The sequence below is a fragment of the Canis lupus genome, chromosome 28, assembly GCF_048164855.1.
Source record: "Canis lupus baileyi chromosome 28, mCanLup2.hap1, whole genome shotgun sequence".
Lineage (NCBI taxonomy): Eukaryota > Metazoa > Chordata > Mammalia > Carnivora > Canidae > Canis > Canis lupus.
In genome coordinates this window covers 6,891,306-6,910,789 of record NC_132865.1, presented here as the reverse complement: position 1 = coordinate 6,910,789, position 19,484 = coordinate 6,891,306, and the positions used below count along the sequence as shown (strand labels likewise).

General features: G+C 36.7%; 1 long non-coding RNA gene across 10 annotated transcripts in view; it reads right to left on the bottom strand.

Moving 5' to 3' along the window:
* Nucleotides 1–19,484, bottom strand: part of LOC140620148 (uncharacterized) — a 95,852-nt gene that overhangs the window by 46,358 nt on the left and 30,010 nt on the right. For 9 of the 10 annotated variants that reach the window (XR_012019886.1, XR_012019893.1, XR_012019885.1 and 6 more), the window contains 5 exons: nt 19,436–19,469; nt 17,848–17,933; nt 17,243–17,322; nt 8,215–8,291; nt 8,055–8,125 (listed from right to left, as the gene is read on the bottom strand). This is a non-coding gene — a long non-coding RNA (uncharacterized lncRNA). The remainder of the gene's footprint in view (nt 1–8,054; nt 8,126–8,214; nt 8,292–17,242; nt 17,323–17,847; nt 17,934–19,435; nt 19,470–19,484) is intronic. The other variant, XR_012019889.1, reaches the window with a different exon arrangement.

The window sequence follows — 19,484 nt, the reverse complement described above, 5'->3', positions numbered from 1 at the left end:
TGACATCTGGTACATAATTTAGTCGTATTTTGAAATTTAAGAATCAGGCTTTGCAAAATAGTAAGCATAAGCAAATGCTACACACCTTTGGATTTAATTTGAATAACCAAACAACCTCCTCCGATATTATATATTTCACATTTTTTCTATGTCAGAATTTTTTTTACTTAGTTCTATTTATATAATATGCTTCAAAAGAATAGGGCTATGCATACATTAGAAGTACATACCACTTTATATTTACTTTAAGCTTATTAAAATTATACCTCCTCTCAAATAGTTGCGATTACATGTAGTTTTATGAAAAATGCAAATAGTCTCAGGTCCACGTTTTTCTATTAACTTTTTCTGTTATATGAATCACATTAAATTTGAAAAGCAAACAAATTTATATTTAGAAAGTTCCTAAGCTAGGGATAAATGGTAAATCAGAACACAAAACACAGATAGAGACTGGAGAAGAAAACAGAGGAAAGCGATAAGAAGGTAGAGTAGCTCCATTAACTTTGTTAGGTCTAGACAAAGGCAGAAAAGGGCTGCTGAGCCAGAATTTTGTGATCCATTATGTGTAAGAGTAATACTGCACTAAAAAAAATAGCATATTTACATCTTCCAAGAAATGTGTTTTCCAAGAATTAACCAACTTAACTAGAGAGCAGTATGTCTCCATACAATATATTGAGCATGTCTTATTTCTAAGTTGTGTAAATATTTTAAGTGGCCAAAAGCCTGGTTCTAACTCATTTGATAGCAATAAGTTAGATCTCTGATGTTAGATCTTGGCATTCTTTATCCATGCTTATGGCTGATGGAATGCTTAATGAGACTCAGAGATTCAATGATTTGATTACCAACTGGAGAGACAGATCAATCACCCACCTACAGGAGCCAGATCAACTCAGATCTAACCCACAAAGCAGTGTATTTCTAACAACAAATATAGTTATTTGTCACTCCTGATAATGACTCAGGGTCTTCAATACAATAGAATCCCAAAGTCGTTCTTTCACGTGTACAACTGATTTGCTTAATTTGTATATAAGATTATCCCCATTATTTTACTTTAATTCAAGAAAAATAGTTATAAGAGAAATAGTAGAGAAGCCCAAAGCTAATACTGATCTCTCAGTCAATTACTTATGCTCAGTTACACTGCGAAATCATTAGGAATTAGTGGTCCAAGAACTTTGCTATATTGGGCATTAAAGAGCAAGTGTCCTCAGTGCTTAACCCTGTCTGTTCACCAGAGCCGAGGGTAGATTGCAGAAGATGTCCAGGTGAGTGCCAATGCCATTACTTGGCTGTATCTAAGTAACGTGCAATAAAAATGACACGGTAACAATTTTCCAATTCGTTTGCTAATCAAGTAAATAAACAAATTTTGGGGGCATGAGTATTTGGGGTTGCTTTATTTTTTAAACTAAATTACCTAGTTTGATAATGTTCATTGATTATATATGGTTTTATAAATTGATATAGTCTTGATTTGATTTGGAAAAAAAAAAAACGAGCCGGCTTGTTCTTATCCTATTATCCTTTTATCTATTATAGTCCTCTTATTAACATCTCATCTACTTTTAGAGGTGATTCTGACTTTGTTTCAATCCTCTGCAGATTTAAATGCTTTAATTCAGTTATGTCATGTGGTATATTATTGTTCTTTCTGACCATAGTCTTTGGTATTTTGGGAAAATCTCCATTCAGTAGAGGAGAAGGCTAAAGCCTTCTTCTTCCCTACTGGCCCCTGAATTAAAAACAAACAAACAAAAATTTCCATCTAGCACAGTTGGGAAATCTTGGAGTGACTTAATCATATAAATGGAGCCAGAGGCCCCACTCAGTATAGTATTTCTATTGTCATGTTCATTTGGTCAACTTGGGCTACTGTTCTGTTCTGGGAGTATAGGTACTCTGCAAAATGGGTGCTTCTAATTTTGATTCTTCAGCACTAGGCTTTTCCAAGTTATTTGCATTTGCTAAACAATTCTGGTATATCTGAGTAAATCTAAACACCTTTCTTGAGAGGGAACACAAATAATCGGTTATTGAAATCTTCAAAGAAAAGTCTATATGGGCCCAATAGTTGTCAAAAGCACATGAACACCTATTCTTGGATTGGAACCTGCATCTTTCCCTTGGTTTTATTTTTATGTAATTTTTTTTTAAGATTTTATTTATTTATTAATGAGAGACACACAGAGAGATAGAGACACAGGCAGAGGGAGAAGCAGGCTCCATGCAGGGAGCCCGACGTGGGACTTGATCCCAGGACTCCAGAATCACGCTCTGGTCCGAAGGCAGGTGCTAAACTGCTGAGCCACCCAGGCATCCCCTTTCTCTTGATTTTAGATCAAGGAGGAGAGTGCCGTTTGTCATATGACCCTTCCCATTGTCTACTTATTAGATAATGCCCTCATGCATGCCTATCCATCACCTGACTATGCCTTTGTCCAAGGATGTCTCATCCAATAAAGGATTGGTTTACTTAACCACTAGCCACCTAAAGAAGAGACAATCAACAATATACCTAAGTTTACTAACAGGCAAGGTCTTGTGTTTTTTTTTAAATGAATTACTGGTAAGGGAGCCTACTTTACATAAATGGTAAAACTAGACCACCTAGAAGCTCACACAGAACTGATCAGCTCACATTTAGTCTTTGTGCTTCTAGGAAATAAATATAATCCATTGTTTTCCTGGGTGCATTCCAAGAGTCAGGCAGCCTCAAAGTCAGAACAAACAAGCCAAATGAGAAGCTTATATAATCCTTTCATTTGACTAATAAGAAACTATAATTTCCAAAGATATTCTTCAAATTCTTATCATATTATATTCTTAACATTCAAAGAGGAAGTTTGAAACATAAGTTTTATTGTTCCAAGCAGGGGTATTCCCATTCACAGAATATGAAGAGAAAAAATAATGATAATATTGAATATTTATTGCATGCTTACTATGTATCTGGTACTGTTCCAAATGCAATATTTATATCAACTCATTTAGACCACACGACATCCCCTTAAAGCAGATATATTGAAGCACTAGGGAGGAACTTGTGCCATAGAGGAGTTAAATATTTTTAAGTGTTAGAGCCATAATTTGAACTAAATAGCCTGGTTCTAGAGCCCATGCTCCTAACTGCCTAGCTTAGTACTGCATCAAAAATAAAAACAAAACAAAACAAATCCCAATACTACCTAATTTTTAGTAGTTACTGGCTAAGAAAGAAACCTAGCACTGTTACAGTTCTTTCTGTGTCTTAGAACTATATGTCAAACAATTAGAGGCTGAGTTTAATGCCTTGACAGTCACCTCTAGATAGAACTGATCTGAAACCATTTGAGAAGATTACCAGGAACAGAGGAGAAAAAAGCATTGACAATCTCCTACTTCTCTGAAAAGGAATCTCATTTAAAATACAAATTTTAGGGGTGCCTGAGTGCTTAGTTGGTTAAGCATTCAACCCCTGGTTTTGGCTCAGGTTATGATCTCAGGGTCATGATTTTAGAGTTGTGAGATTGATCCCCACCTCGGGCTCTAAGCTCAGTGCAGGATCTGCTTGGGATTCTCTGCTGCCTGTCCCTCTTCCTCTGCCCCTCACTCTGCTGGCACTCACTTGCACTCCCTCTCTGTGGAATCAATCAATCAATCAATCAATCAATCTTTAAGAAAAATATAATAAAATGCAAACCTTATACATCATATATATAAACTGGGCTGGGACTTTTATTTTTTATCATTTAAAGATTCTCATAAACGCAAAAAAAAATAAAGATTCTCATAAACTAGTAATTCTTTCAATGAGTTTATACATCAGAACATCTACTGATTATTTCAGTTACTAGTTCTTTCTGTGGCTATGAGAATTTTTCTTTACTCTCTGTACCATAGTTTAGTCATTTATAAAGTGAAGATAATAACAGTACTTCTATGACAAGATTTTGTAATAATTAGGGTGAGTTGACAGGTATAAAATGGTTTGAAAATTACTCACAATGTGGTAAATATCAGGAAAATATTATATTCATATCATTATTATTATTATTATTTAAAGATTTTTTAATATTTTATTTATTTATTCATTAAAGACACACAGAGAGAGGCAGAGATATAGGCAGAGAGAGAAGCAGGCTCTCTACAAGGAGCCTGATGCAGGACTCGATCCCAGGACCCCAGGATCACAACCTGAGCCAAAGGCAGATGCTCAACCACTGAGCCACCCAGGTGCCCCATATTATTATTATTATTATCCACAGCTCCCAATCATTGAGATCAGAAAAAGGTCAAATAAACAGCTCTGATATTGTTCAAGTTTATGTTTTATCCATGATTTCAATACCTTCTCCCCCCAGAGTCTGCTAGTGTCATTTTCTAAGTAGCAAGATGCCGACTAGAATTCCAACAATCCTGAGGGTCTCGATTTCCTCTTATACATTCCCAATCTACCCCTTCAGATGTTTTAGATAAATTTTTTTACTATACTCATGCTGAATTCAGCCTCAGAAGTCCAAAGGACAGAGAAATCAGCACAGACATCCTATTTTGCTTCCCCCACTGGCACTGTGCTCTAGGCCTCGTGTCCATTCTTTGGGATTCCACAAAGCTGTTCTACTTGCCTCCTAGCTAGGACAGCTATTTTCTTAGGGGACTATCAGGCACACAATCTTATCCCAAATAACTCTTAAATTAAGCACCCTTACTTTCATCTTGCCTTACGCAGTAATCAAAGCTTATTTCCCCTCTCATATATACCAGTCATGAACTTGTTATATTATTTCCAAATTTTCATCCTTGCTTATCCGTAAATTTGCATTTGTAATTTTTCTTCTCAACTCTGAACCTTGACTCATTTGAAAAGAATCCTGACTCTCTAGCCACATGTTTTTTTTTTTAAATCCAAGCTATGCTGCTTTGTGCTGCCGTGAGAACAGTCCTTGCAATTTAAAGAGCTCCCAGTAACTGGACTATCCAATTCTGCTTTAGGGACGATGCCCTGAGAACGAGGCATCAACCTAGATACAAGCTATGCATTCAGTTAAATAAACAGCTTTGAATGAATACAAAGTGTATAAGATTAGCTTTGCAAAAATTTTTGTATGGCAAACAATATTGCAATATTTTCATGTGTTTAATAATGCTCCCTTCCAATTTATAACTTTTATCCACAAGGGGCAATAAACACAAAAAGAATGAGAAATTCTACATTAAATGCATGATGACTTTTTTTTTAACCGTAAACAATTATAATATAAATTGAAAGAGAATTTCTTATAAAATTAGTGACCGATTCAATGAATTCCCCAAGTTCTAATGATCTAAATTTTATTTTGAGACATTTGGAAATGTAATTAGGTAATGTGAATTTCCTGAATATGAAGCACAAACAACTGGCTTGAACTCAGCTTGGCATATTTAAATGGTACATATTCTTTGAAATATTTTATTGAACTAACAGAATATATTACAGGTCAATCATTATGGCCAGTTTTTAAAATAAACTTTATGTTGGGAAATAATTATCTATAAATATCTCTCACATTTCTAGATGTTCTGAGCAAAGGCACTTACAGTCAGTTTAAAAATATTTTTATATAAGGTGACATTGCAGGAGAGTAAAGTTTAGAGATATCTCCCTCCCCTGAGATGTTTCAGAGCAATAAAGACCTTCCTGGAGGAGATTTGCTTACATTCTAGAGTAAAGATAAAGTCTCTATCTCCAGAATGAGATGAGGAGTTTACCAGCAGTTGAATATATAATCAGAGTTTTTTAATTCTAGGATTTATCCCCTGTTACTTATTCTGCATGTACAGTTACCATTCAACTTCCAGCACATCACCCTACGGGGACTGAAACTCAAGGAACTGGTGCTATGAAGTTGGCAACTAGCTGATGCTTTTGCTGTGACTAATAAACTGTCTTTGTGTCTGACCTAAGTGTCTTGTGATTTTATATGTATTGTTAGTGCCTGAATGTTTGTGTCTCCTCCCCATCAAAAAAAATTATATTTTTTATAAATATTAGAAATTAAGACCTTTAGGGGATAATTAGGCCATGAGGCCTTCACCCATGTGGAAACCTCATGAATAGGATTAGTACTCTTGTAAGAAGAAACAGGAGAGCTCTCGCTTTGTCTCTCTCTCATTCTTTCTCTCTCTTTGCACCTCTCCCCCCATCACCACTACATGAAGACACAATCTGAAAATGGTATCTGCAAAGCTAGAAGACAGCCCTCACCAGACACCAGATCTGTCAGCACCTTCATCTTGGATTTCCTAACTTCCAGAACCACAAAAAATAAATTTCTATTGTTCAATCTGTACAGTCTATGGTAATTTGTTATCTCAGCCCAAACTGATTAAGAGTTCGGAAAAAGTTAGGTAAAACCTCAGATCCTTCACAGTTCCTGAATTAACATTATTGAGATATACATTACATAAGATAAAATGAAACCATTTTAAATATAGAGTTTAATGATCACATGTATACACTCATGTAAGCACCATGATAATCATGATATAGAATATTTCCAACATCCAAAAAAGTTCCCTTGTGTTAATTTCCAATCAATCTCCTCCATACCCTCAGATATAATCACTGAAATATTTTCTAAACCATGGATGGGATTGATCTTGTCTAAAATTTCACATAAATAGAATCATGCAGTATATAATTCTGGGTTTGGTTTATTTCACTCATGATTATTTTCATTCGTGATTTCTGAGATCCAGTAATGTTATTGCTTATTAGAGCAACACATTCCTCATATTTATTGATTGGTATTCCAGTGTATGAACGTTCTACAATGTGCTTATGGATTCTGCTACACCTGGGCTGTTTTCCAGTTTGGAGCTACTGTGATAAATCTGCTATGAGTCGTTCACAAGTCTTTGTATGGAAACACATTTTATTTCTCTTGGGTAAATATGTAGGAGTGGAATGATTAGGTTGCATGGTAAGTGTGTCATTAGCTTTATACAATACTGCCAAACTGTTTGCCAAAATTGTGCCATTTAACATTCCACCAACAATGTATGAAAAATTCCACTTGCTTCATATCCTAAAACTTATACTGTTAGTCTTCTTAATTTAGTCATTCTAATGACTGCATAGGGATGTTTCACATGCTAGATATTGTTCCATTTGGCATTCATTTCTATAGTCTTCTATTCCCCCATCCCTAAGAATGACAGAAATTGGAAATCGAAAACTGTTTTTCCTACACTCCTTCATGGCTAGGCCTCTCAATACAGCTTAGGTTCTTTCAATGAGATTAATCGTACCACACTTGAAGGTGTCAAGGAAGTGGAGACTACAAGGATGGTACAGTTGGACAAGCAGGAAGAGTAGCTGGATTTTGTGTTTTTCTCTATCTTACCAGATCCATGGGTATGGGAAAGCTGTGACATCAAGTGGTCAAGAAATCAATCTGTTCCTAACTCTAAGTTGCAGCTATCGTAGTATATATTCTTGAAATCAGAAAGAGTGGTGACTTTCTGACTTTTATTTCTTTAGGCATCTAATGATTTTGAAATCACTTAATCTTCCTAATATTTTTTCTGCTTGGAATGCCTCCAGTACTTTCTGTTACCTGAATTCTGATTGATTCAATAGACCTTAAGAAAGAAAAAAAAAAAGTGTGAAATACAGACGAGGGATTTTAAGGGGGAACTGGCTCAGCATTCTAAACTCTACCTTAATTCTCGGTGGGAATTGCTTAATGTGTTATTACTGTAATAACTTCTTAACAAAGATCTGTTGTCCATATATTAATGATGCTGATATTTATTGAGGGTTTACTATGGACCAGGCACTGTAAGAATCAGTTCAATGCTTATTACAAACTTAGGTCAATCACAGTACAGACACTGTCATCTTAAATCCATTTTAGCATTTCCTACTTTGTACCAGAAAAGGATTTTACCTAGGTCTGTCTAAAGTAAACTTCTACAATTTCACTTCTACCATGTTGTCTCTCTGACAAAATTTGTCACTAATTATCATTTTCTATATCACTCAAAAATAGGTATGCACTCTCCCAAGTCCCTGGTCTTACCTACAAATTTAACCACTTCTGGCTTCCTTTCTTCTTTTCAGGGTTGCAATGGAAGTCATCATTTTCTCCTTCTACTTAAGAAAAAAAATCCTATTAGAAATGCTATATGATCCAGCAATACCTCTTCTGGGTAAATATCCAAGGGAAATGACATTAGTACCTCGAAGCGAAATCTGCACTCGCGTGTCCACTACAGTTCTATTCACAATAGCGAAGATACAGAAGTGACCGAAGGGTCTGTTGATGAATGAATAGACAAGGAAATTGTGATATATGCATACAATGCGATATTATTCAGCCTTAAAAAAGGAGATCCTACCATATGCAACAACATGGGTGAAACTCAAGGACATTATGCCAAATGAAATAATGCAAAAAAGAAAAAGTATTGCATGATGTCACTTATATCTGAAAATCTAAATAAAAGTTGATTCACAAAAGCAGAGAGTAGAAAGGTGGGAGAAATGAGAGATGTTGGTCAAAAGGTGTGAAGTTGCAATTGTGTAGGATGAATAAATTCGAAAAAGCTAATGTACAGCGTGATGGCTATTGTTAATCTTACTGTATTGTATACTAGAAATTTGCTTAGATCTCAGGTGCTTTCATTTAAAAAAGTTAACTCTGAGAAGAGATGGATATATTAATTAGCTTGACTGCAGTAATCATTTCACTATATATGGATATCAAAGCATCATGCTGTAAATTTTAAACGTGTAGTTTTTACTTAAAATGTCCCTATTAATCATATATGATTAACTGAGGGACCCAAAACTCACAACAGTAAATGAAATAAAGTTGATATGCATATCTTTACTGTGTTTAGATGTAAGAACTTTTGGCCCGGAGGCTTCACAAAAATATTGGGACTCAGACCCCTTTAATCCTGCTATTCCACTGGTCTGAGCATTTGACTTTCACTTTATGGTTGAAGACAACAACTCAAACCCCAGCCCTCTTTTCTACATACTAACCAAAAGGAAAATGGAAGGGCCAAAATGTAAAATGTTATCTTCTTCATTCCAAGCATACATGTTAAAAGTCGCACACACATTTCTGCTCAATCTATTGGCCATAAATTAGTTATCTTTAACTATAAGGTGGCTAAGAAATATCATTTTTTTTCCTGAAGTTACAAATCCAGATAAAAATTAGATTCTCTTGATAAGTAACAATTAGAGGGACTCCTGGGTAGCTCAGTGGTTGAGCATCTGTCTTCAGCTCAGGTCTTCATCCTGCGGTCCTGGGATCAAGTCCCGGCATCAGGCTCCCTGCGTGGAGCCTGCTTCTCCTTCTGCCTCTGTCTCTATCTCTCTGTGTCTCTCATGAATAAATAAATAAAACCTTTAAGAAATTTTTAAAAATAAGTAACAATCAGAAACTCGTTCTTAGAGAACAACCAGTGAAAGCATCCATACGTTGTATCTTGATTCTATGTTCTATCTTACCTTCTAAGAGATTCATTCTATAAAATCCATATAAACCCATCATAAAATATGAGGTATTTGATGACCTGTGTCATATTTAACTCTTCTGTCTCAATTTCTGCCCCCATCATCTCAATTCTCCCTAACCTCCGGCACTTGATAATCCACTGTATTTGCAAGACTGTGTGTATCACTGAAGGTTCAATCAGATAAGCTGCACTGTTGATAAGAACCACTGCAAATAATACTGAATAGGAACTTACAGGAATTCAACTCCAAGTAGGAAGGGACATGGTGAAGAAGTCTATGCAAAGCTATTGTCTCTGAGTTTGAGGATGAGCCTGAAGAGGTGTGACTCTCTTTGTCTAGAGTTCAGAAAGAAAAGCTGAATGTGGAGTAAAACATCGAGAGACCAGAACCACAAAAATGGGCTGGTACGTGAACCTGTGTCTAGCCTCTGCTATCAGCCTCAACGCTAGGACTGCCCCACAGGAAGAGTTGACTCTCTCTTCTTGAGCATATCTGCTCGTATGCCAGGCTCAGGATTCAGAGAACCCATGGGAGAAAATCCAGCAGGAGAGAAAGGAGCAGCAGGCCTGCATGTTGACCCCCGCCCACAAAGTGAGCCAACGCTGTCACGTGCTCAGTGCCCTAGACCAACCTCTAAGCTGTTTGGGAAGGTAGTTAGAGCTCAGCTTAATGGGCACAGAATAACCCTGGATGTGTTATTTGGGTCTCATTTTTAAAACCTGCATCTTCAAGATTTCCTTTCCATAACTCCTAAGACAGGCTATCTACTAAAATGTGGCTCTGTAGTACTTTTTTTCTTTCAGTCAGATGTTTTGTTTTTTTGTTTTTTTATTGCTCATATCTGCCACCACAAAATAAAAAATTAAAACTTTGCAGTCTGGAAAAAGGCACAGAGAGGTTTTTCACTGGGGGAATAAAAAAAAAAAGCAGGTTTTGAAATACTCCCTTCAAAGTTAAAGATTTTCTCCATCTTCTTCCACTTAGAACAGTTTTTGGAATTTATGAAATTGATTTCATTGGATGATTTTGTTTACACAACTTTAAGAATTAACTCTGGCAGTTTCTTTATACACAGAAGTTTTTCTTTCCAAGAAGTAACTTTTGTGAAGGAAGACAGTAAGATGGAGGCAAACATGGTAAGTTATTTGTGAATCTCGACCTAGCCCAAAGGCCTGAGGTGTTCGTTATGCACTAGATTTTCATATTTATTCATACATCTCTACTGAATAAATAAGTTTTGTAAGCAATATGGTGTTTTCTTTAAATTAAGAAAAATTCCTATCTTTATTATTTATAGGACTAGACGGTATGAACAAATAGGTCAAGATAATCACCAAGCAAAATCAATTGAGTACTCTTTGTCAGGGTGCCTTTTCTATACCTGTAATCAGATTTTTTTTTTTATTCAAGCAACAATTTTTCCTTAAACTCCACAGTCTTAATTTTTCAGGGAAAGAGAGGATTTGCAATGATGCCATCAACTCCACACCACCGGGCTACTCCCCGACTGCCCAACTGGGACCCTTCCCAGGCGTTCTGCCCCACCAGCCAGTGAGGACAAGAATTCTTCTGCTGTCCAGCTCTGGAACACCTGGGCCTGCCCTGGCAAGGGGCTTACTTGCTCACAGAGCCTGACCAAGCACGAAGCGTTGACCAGGAGCCCCAAGCCTTACAAGGGCTTCATTAGTGCCCACCAGGCCTGACTGGTGCATCCACTTTCAAAATCCAATGCATAATGTACATTTCTCACAATGTAGAGAAAATATTTCTAATGAAAGAAAAAATACAAAATACAAGGGACAGAAACTAGGCTTCTTACATTAAAAATTAAATTTTCAAAGTTGTTCCCAACATAACTGTCTTCTCCCTACAGAAGTCTCTGAACTAATTGAACTTAATTATAAATAAAATGAATTACTAGGTTCACAGGATATAAAATCAGGACTATGAGATCATACAAAGTATTAAATTTGAAATACAACTCAGTTTTTCTCTGGAAAAATGTTGTCATGTTTTTCTGACTTGCACTTCAGAAGTTTCTCAATGTATCAAAACATTAGTTGATTTTAAATATTATATAGGTTAACAAAGAACTTGGCTCTTTAAACTGTGCCTCTCCTCTCATCAAATGTGAACAGCCCCAATTTTTTCCTGTTGGCTACATGTTGAGTGAAGTGCCTTAATGCTAATTTGGAATCACCCCGTCCTATGCTTAGCAACGAATTAATACCAAGATAGCTTTTCATTTTTGAAAAATGAACTGCAATTTTTTAATAAAAATAAATCAAGTATTATTTATTATATTTGACAAGCTACTCAGTTAGCTAGGCAACATTTAGTGATGTCCCCAGATAAAGATTTAGGTAACATTCTTCAAAAATAGGAGTCCCTGGTGAATTCCCAGGACTTGGCACTGTTTGTGATTGTTAGTTTTGCCCATACCTCTGCAAAATAGCAAAAGTGAATCAGTTCAATGAAGAGTTGTCAGCCAGTTGAAATTCAGAAATAAGCTACTAATGGTAATTAATTAAATTCTACTTTTTTTTCTTAATGTATTATGTGCATTGACTGAGTTGCAAAAATGAAGTAATCAGCTTAATGTACTTTTTAAGTCAACAAAATATTGTATCAAATTTAAAAGATATAAAAATGATTTTTAAAAATGTAAATCAAATGAAATATTAATTTATTCTTATTCTCAACAGCAGTATCACTTTCAAAATCCAATGCATAAAGACAGGCACTTGGTTGTTCCATGGATCTGTCTCTTCTTCAAAAGTGTTTGGAGGGAACAGATCAAGGGACACCCCTTCTACCAGCCTATGACCACCTTCCAAACTTTTTTCCAGTCACAACCTTTTTGGGGCCATCCTCTTGGCTACTCTCTGCCTCTAGGACCAGCCAATCCCCTATTTTGAGCTTAGTTCCTTATTACCACCAGCCATGAGCTCCCAGATTTGTCAGAATTATTCCACCAAGCGGGAGGCTGCCATCAATTGCCTGGCCCACATGTATCTGCAGGCCTCCTACACTTCCCTCTCTCCATGCTTCTATTTCTACCATGAGGATGTGGTTCTGGATGGTGTGGGCCCTTTTTCCTCAAGTTGGCTGAAGAGAAGCACGTTAGCTCTTGAAAATGCAAAAGCTCAGCCTCCACACCCTCTTCCAAGACATGCAGAAGCCATTCCTAAGATGAGTGATGTACAACCCTGTATGCCATGGAAGCTGCCCTGGTTCTCGAGAACCTGAACCAGGCCCTTTGGGATTTGCATGCCTGGGGTTCAGCCCTCACATACCCCCATCTCTGTGACTTCCTGGTGAACCACTTCCTAGAGGAACAGGTGAAACTCATTAGAAAAATGGGGGACCAGCTGACTAACCTCTGTAGGCTGGCTGGGTTGGGCAAGGATCTCTTCTGAAGGATGACCATCAAGCATGAGTAGGGGCCTTTGACTAGCTCCTCTGGCATCCCCCTGATGCCTGGACTTGTGCCTGAGCTTCTCCCTATAGCCATTAAGGAGCACTTTAACCATCTTGGAGCCCGTTCTCAAGCGTTGGACCAAATAGAAAAAAATAAATAAATAAAGCTTTTTGCAGCCAAAAAATAAACAAATACAATTAAATTTTTTTAAATAATAAAATCTGATGGATAAAAAGTACTTTTCTGCCTTTTTTTTAACTACCAATTGAAAGCTCACATTCTTACCAGAAGAAATGCTATTATGAAAAAAACTCTAGACATGAATAAATCTAATTGTTATATTAGAGAAGACCCTCTACAGAGACTTATGCTGTGTCCCTCTAAATACATCTTCTAAATGGATTTCATCCACAAGTGAGAACTACCAAATATCCAGACACTGGCAGTAAAGGACAGATAAATGGAAATACTCAAAGTTTAGTAGGCAAGACAGTCTTTCTGCCTTTTCTTTTTGTGGTGATATGCTACTTGAGATATGCCCAAAGCTACCATGCTGTACATGGGATAGAGTTATTGCCTACATCCTGCCACAGTATTTAGGACAACTTTAAGGATAAAGCAGAATTCAAAAGGGGAAAAGAGGTACAGGTTGGGAAGGAGAGAAAGGTAGAGACAAGAGGATCACACATTTCACAGGAAAGGAAGGGTCAAATGAACGTGACTATAAGAATTATTACCATGTTATTAGGTATGAAAGGCCATAAAACATAAGATACATTGCTTTTTCTGCTAAACCAAAAGAACCTTAAAAGAGTTTCCAAACTACAGGAAAGCTTCAAAGTAACAGATTTAAAATAGAAAGAATCCATAGTTACTTTATAAGGCCAAGGGTTTAATGCACCAAGTGAAAAAATAAACCGTAAAGGGAGGATGCAAACTAGCCCAGAGAGAAATCAGTCATATCACACACATGCGGTCATTGGATTTGACTGGCAAAATCTGAGTTTGAAAAGTGCTATGTATTTTATTATGCTATGTAAGCGATCCCAGCAACTTGAGACCAGATTAACTTTACCGAAAATTTCTTTCTTTACTACTCAAATTAAATCTGCGACAGTGGATGGGGAACTGCTAAGCATACCCAAATGCTCTGCTCTCTCTACATGTCAGTCACTAAGCAGAAGCACTTTGTAAACCTACCTGGGGTGTCATCAGTGATAAGAAGTGCTGCTACATCTAGTCAAGGATGGAAATTATCCTTGTTCTGCAGAAACCTCTGTACTGGAAACTTCTACAGAAATGCACAAATTCCTTCCCTGGATCTACATTCTTTAACCACTAGGGAGTTTCTTTTATTTTACTTTTTTAAATATTTTATTTACTTATTTAGAGAGAGAGAGAGAGAGAAAGCAGAGAGAACAGAAGGGACAAGCCGACTCCAAGCTTGAATGCAGAGCCCCACACAGGGCTTGATCTCAAGACCCCAAAATCATGACCTGAGCTGAAATCAAGAGTCAAATGTTTAATGGACTGAGCCACCCAGGCACCCTAACTACTAGGGAGTTTCTTGAAGTCAGGGTCATGGCTGCTGCAAATGAATATTCCTCAGATGCCTAACAGAATGACTAGCACACACAAAAAAAGTGTTGTATTTTGGATGAATGAACAAATGGATTTTCTTGCCTACGTTGTGTTCATATGATTTAAAGCAAAGTAATGAGAAAGGTTTGCATTAATTAGTAAAAGTAATACACTTTCTTTCATTCTGCCCCAGTGGCAATAAGATACCCAGACTATGATGGCCCTTAGACTACCTGTCTGACCATATGTGTCAGCTTCATATAGCATCCTACAAACACTCAGAATAATACGAGTCTGCATCCTACTGGGAATGTTGAAGGGGATAAAAATCATTCTAAAACAAAGTGAAGGGCAGCCTGGGTGGCTCAGCAGTTTAGTACCGCCTTCAGCTCAGGTCGTGATCCTGGAGTCCCAGGATTGAGTCCCACATCGGGCTCCCCTGCTGGAGCCTGCCTCTCCCTCTGCCTGTGTCTCTGCCTCTCTGTCTCTCATGAATAAATAAATAAAATAAAATCTTTTATAAATGAATAAATGAATAAATAAATAAAAAATAAATAAATAAATAAATAAATAAATAAATAAATAAATAAAACAAGGTGAAGGTTTCAGTGAGTGGCTCCGTTTTAGATAAATAAGGAAATTCAGATGGAGGGGATACATTTACATTTACAGATTCTCGATGCCTGAGAGAAGAGTTCAGAATACTCCTTGTTTTCTTGTGAAGCCACCCTGACATCAACAGTGCTATACTCAAAAAATGTTAAGTCTAGTTTGAGAGAAGATATACAAACTATCACGAAACATAATATAGCAATGAAAATATAAGGCAGCCACAAAAAAAAAATAGTACAAAGTAATGAAAAGCTTAATTAAGGAAGCAGGACTGGGATAAGACCTTGGGAACTAAGACTTGAGTGAGCTGGGTTAGGAATGAGCATAAGCAATGAGCATATTCCATGTAAAAAAAAAAAAGTCCTTAAAAACCAAAGTTTGGGGATCCCTGGGTGGCGCAGAGGTTTAGTGCCTGCCTTTGGCCCAGGGCGCGATCCTGGAGACCCAGGATCGAATCCCACATCGGGCTCCCAGTGCATGGAGCCTGCTTCTCCCTCTGCCTGTGTCTCTGCCTCTCTCTCTCTGTGACTATCATAATAAATAAATAAATAAATAAATAAATAAATAAATAAATAAATAAATAAATAAAAATTAAAAAAAAAAAGAAGTGTTAAAAAAAAAAAAAAGTTTGGCATTTTGCCTCATTACACATCCTTCTGATCGTTTCTTCGGCCCCATCCAGAAACTAAATCTTTACCATTCCTGCATCCTTTCATTTTATGCCCCATCCATGTTGCGGGGGTGGGGGGGGGTGGGAAGCCTCCTTTTCCTGATACCCATTACTACTAAGGGGCATCAGAGAGTTTTCAAATTGCATTTTAAGCCAATATTTCAAAGCTAAACCAGTACCTCAGAGATAATACAGCTGAATCCCCCCATTTTACAAAGGAAGAAAGAAAGGTCTAGAGATAAAAGGTGACTTTTCTGAAATCACATCGTAGTTAGTGGCCACTCAGTCTAGACCATAAGTATCTAAAATCCATTTGATGGGAATGCGTAACGCTGGCTGTTCAGAATCCCGGGCTTGCTATCTCCTGAGATCAAAGAAAACTCGACGTGTTGGCTTGCAGCTTCCTTCTCTCTTACTAAATAAATATCATTGTTGATATGAGAAAAAGTAGAGGCTGGATTGAGGTCCCCTCAATTGCAACTGTAAAACCCAGCATTCCTGGAGAGCCGAAACCCAATGCCTCTTGAGTAGTTTATCTGGCAGGAATGCAGAAGCAGAACGCTCACCCAAGATGGGACTCAACTACAAAGATTGGCGAAGACCACACCAACCAGTCTGGGCCAAGGTGGACCATAGGCCTGACATTTTGCTGACGCTTTCCCTCATTAGAATACGAAAAATTCTGCCCAGCAGTGGAAATTTAACATGCAAATGAGACACACATTGCAAATTCTTTCCACTGTGCCTGTGCACCCAACTTCCTCTCTCTCTACCTGTCCTACATGCTTGGATGCCACTCCTTTCCCACCTTACTGACCCTCTTTAAAAACACTTTCTGGCCTTTGTTCTGAGAGCCAGCATGAAGCAGCCTGTCTTTTATGTTGTCTCCTTTGTGCTGGAGCATCAGCCTCAATAAAAGCCTTGCCTGGAAATTCTCTTTTGGCCCCAATTTCTACTGTTTGGAGAGCACAAGGACCAGAGCAGGAAACAATTATATTCTGATAAAATTAGGCGATTTTATTATTATGTGGTACACGCTAATTTCTTTCAATTGTCTCTTTTCTAGACTCAGGTATTCTTTCATCAGTATTCAAAAATAAAACTCAAAATAAATAAATAAATAAATAAATAAATAAATAAATAAATAAATAATAAAATTCATAAATGTCTAGAGGTTTTAATGTATGGTTTTCGAATATGATGTGATTTCCATAGTTTCTCTATATCAACTATGTAGATCAATATTTACCAGAGGGCATACCCGTTTGTCCCCTTATTTGTTATATCTAAGGAGAAATAATTATATTATCTAATTACCTTCACCCATCTGTGATCTTCCCATGCCATTACCTAACGAATTTTTGCTTATCCCCTTTGCCTTACTCTGTAATTCTTAAAATATATACAAGGTGTTGACTAGGTTTTATATAATTTTCACTTTACTCCTTACCTTTGCTGGTCATATTAATTTGCATTTTCTTCACTTAGTCCTGGAATATTTCTATTTCTTCTCTGTTCCTGAATTGAATACTATATGGATTAAGCAGAAAATAATATATTTGTCTACGGAACATCTACTGAAAAGTTTTCATGCTACTCATCCTTACAAAAGCATGTCAAATTAATTATGAAAACATTTGGAAATTATGTTCTATACTAGAGCTACATAACTCTAGCAAGGCAGGGCCTTGTTCAACTATGAGAACAGCCCAATTTCCAAGGAACTCAAGGAGAAACATGACTATATTCTAGTAACCAATCACATAAAGCAGATATTAGTCCCAAGCAAGCCAAAAGTGTACACCATTTTCTACTTATTAAAAAATTATATTTGGGGAAATGATTTGAGTACTCATACAATCTGTATCAATTTTTTTTTAAACTTTGAAAAAATAAACTTTATATAAGGGGGAAAAGAAGTCATAGAGATGACTTTCTAGTATGACAGAGATAGCCATATTATATGCAAAAGCTAGAAATCTCCAATCCTGTCTTTATTTAAAGTTTAGAGATAATATTTTATGAATGATCCAGTGGTCAATGGAAGCTGCTCACCTAGAGTCCCCTCTCTTCATTCTAATATTAATTGAAGTCCCCAATCTCCTCTTATCTGCAATTCTGATATCCAAAGTCTCAGAAAACTGAAAAAAAATTATAATCTATTTTGAGGCAATCTGAACACGTATGCAGCCTGAATTCATTTAAGCTGGCTTACACTGAAATAAAGTTATGTATCATATTTATTTGTCTTACCTCGTATGAATATTCACAAATATCCCTGCTGAAATATTTTATAAATGTGTTTGATTATTCAATGCCAAAGTCTCTGCTGTTGGTATTACATAATAGACTACATTACTTTTCTAAAATTTAAGTATATTTGAATTCAAAATACATCTGGCTAGGAGGACATATATTGATATTAGTAATTTATACAGCAATATATAGTTTTCAAATCATTTTTATACGTATGATTCTCTATCCCCTTCAAAACATTGAAAGTCATATACATTTTCAGTGAGAAATTAGACTCAGGATAGCTTGGTGACCTCTCTAGGATTTTGAAGCCAATAATAGCCAGGCCTTGAACCTATGACTGAATTAAAGTTCCATCATTTGATTTAACTTAATGAGTGCCTACTACTGAGTACTGACCGTGTACTAGGGATTTCTTCACTCTCCCAAATCTGGCTCATTATCTGAAGTTTAGTATTTTAGGAAAAAAGCTATTCACAGAGTTTAAGGAAAAGTTTCTAACTTTGGCAAACCTTGGTGATTATTAAACATGGGTTTGATTATCATAAATGAAGTTGGTGTCCTTCCCACGTTGTCATGCAAATGTTAATTCTCATACATTGTCCACCACCTAAGCTATCTGACTACCTATTGAGATCTCCCTTCTTTATGAGTATTTCTGACATTTTTAGTTACCAAACAAACCCAATCCTAAAAAGCAATAATTTTCCTATTCTGAAATGAATATGTGATTAATTTTAGGAAAGTTCTGTGTGATCTGTCGGTAATATATTTTAAATCTTTCTTGTGCTTCTACCTAAGATAGGCATTGCATTTCAAAGTATTAAAGTTCATTTTGTTGGCACCTATAAAGTCTTTCTTTTCTTTTAATGGAAAGTACACCGCTTAGGCTAGGCATTTTGGTGTAATGGCCTCTAAGGAAAGTGTTGCAATCTAAACAGTGAGTTGATCAATTCACTAAAGCTAGCAAGACATTCCTCCAGAACAAGTGTCCAATAACATCTATGCAGTGTTCCACACACACACACACACACACACACCTTGTTCCACATGCATGTGAAGTCCAGCTGACTGCTCTCACATAGCTTCTGTATCACCATCACAGAATGCCCAAGTTAGAAGTACCCTTGGAAAAACTGACCTTAATGACCTTACGAACAAAGCCTAAAGACCAGGTGAGTCTTGCAATTGGTCACATAAACAAATTAGCTAGTAGATGCATTTGAATGAGACAAAACACCCAAGCCGAGCACTTTTTGAAATAAAAGCAATTGTCTTCTAAACTCAATCTACTAACTGCAGTGGAGTGGGGAGAGACACCAAGGATGGATATTTAATAGCGTAATTTGTGGAGTCCTAGGGCTAAAGACAAGAAAAATATTCCTACCTATCTTTTTCTTTCCTTTCTTTGTAAGAGAAGCCTGTTGAAATATAAA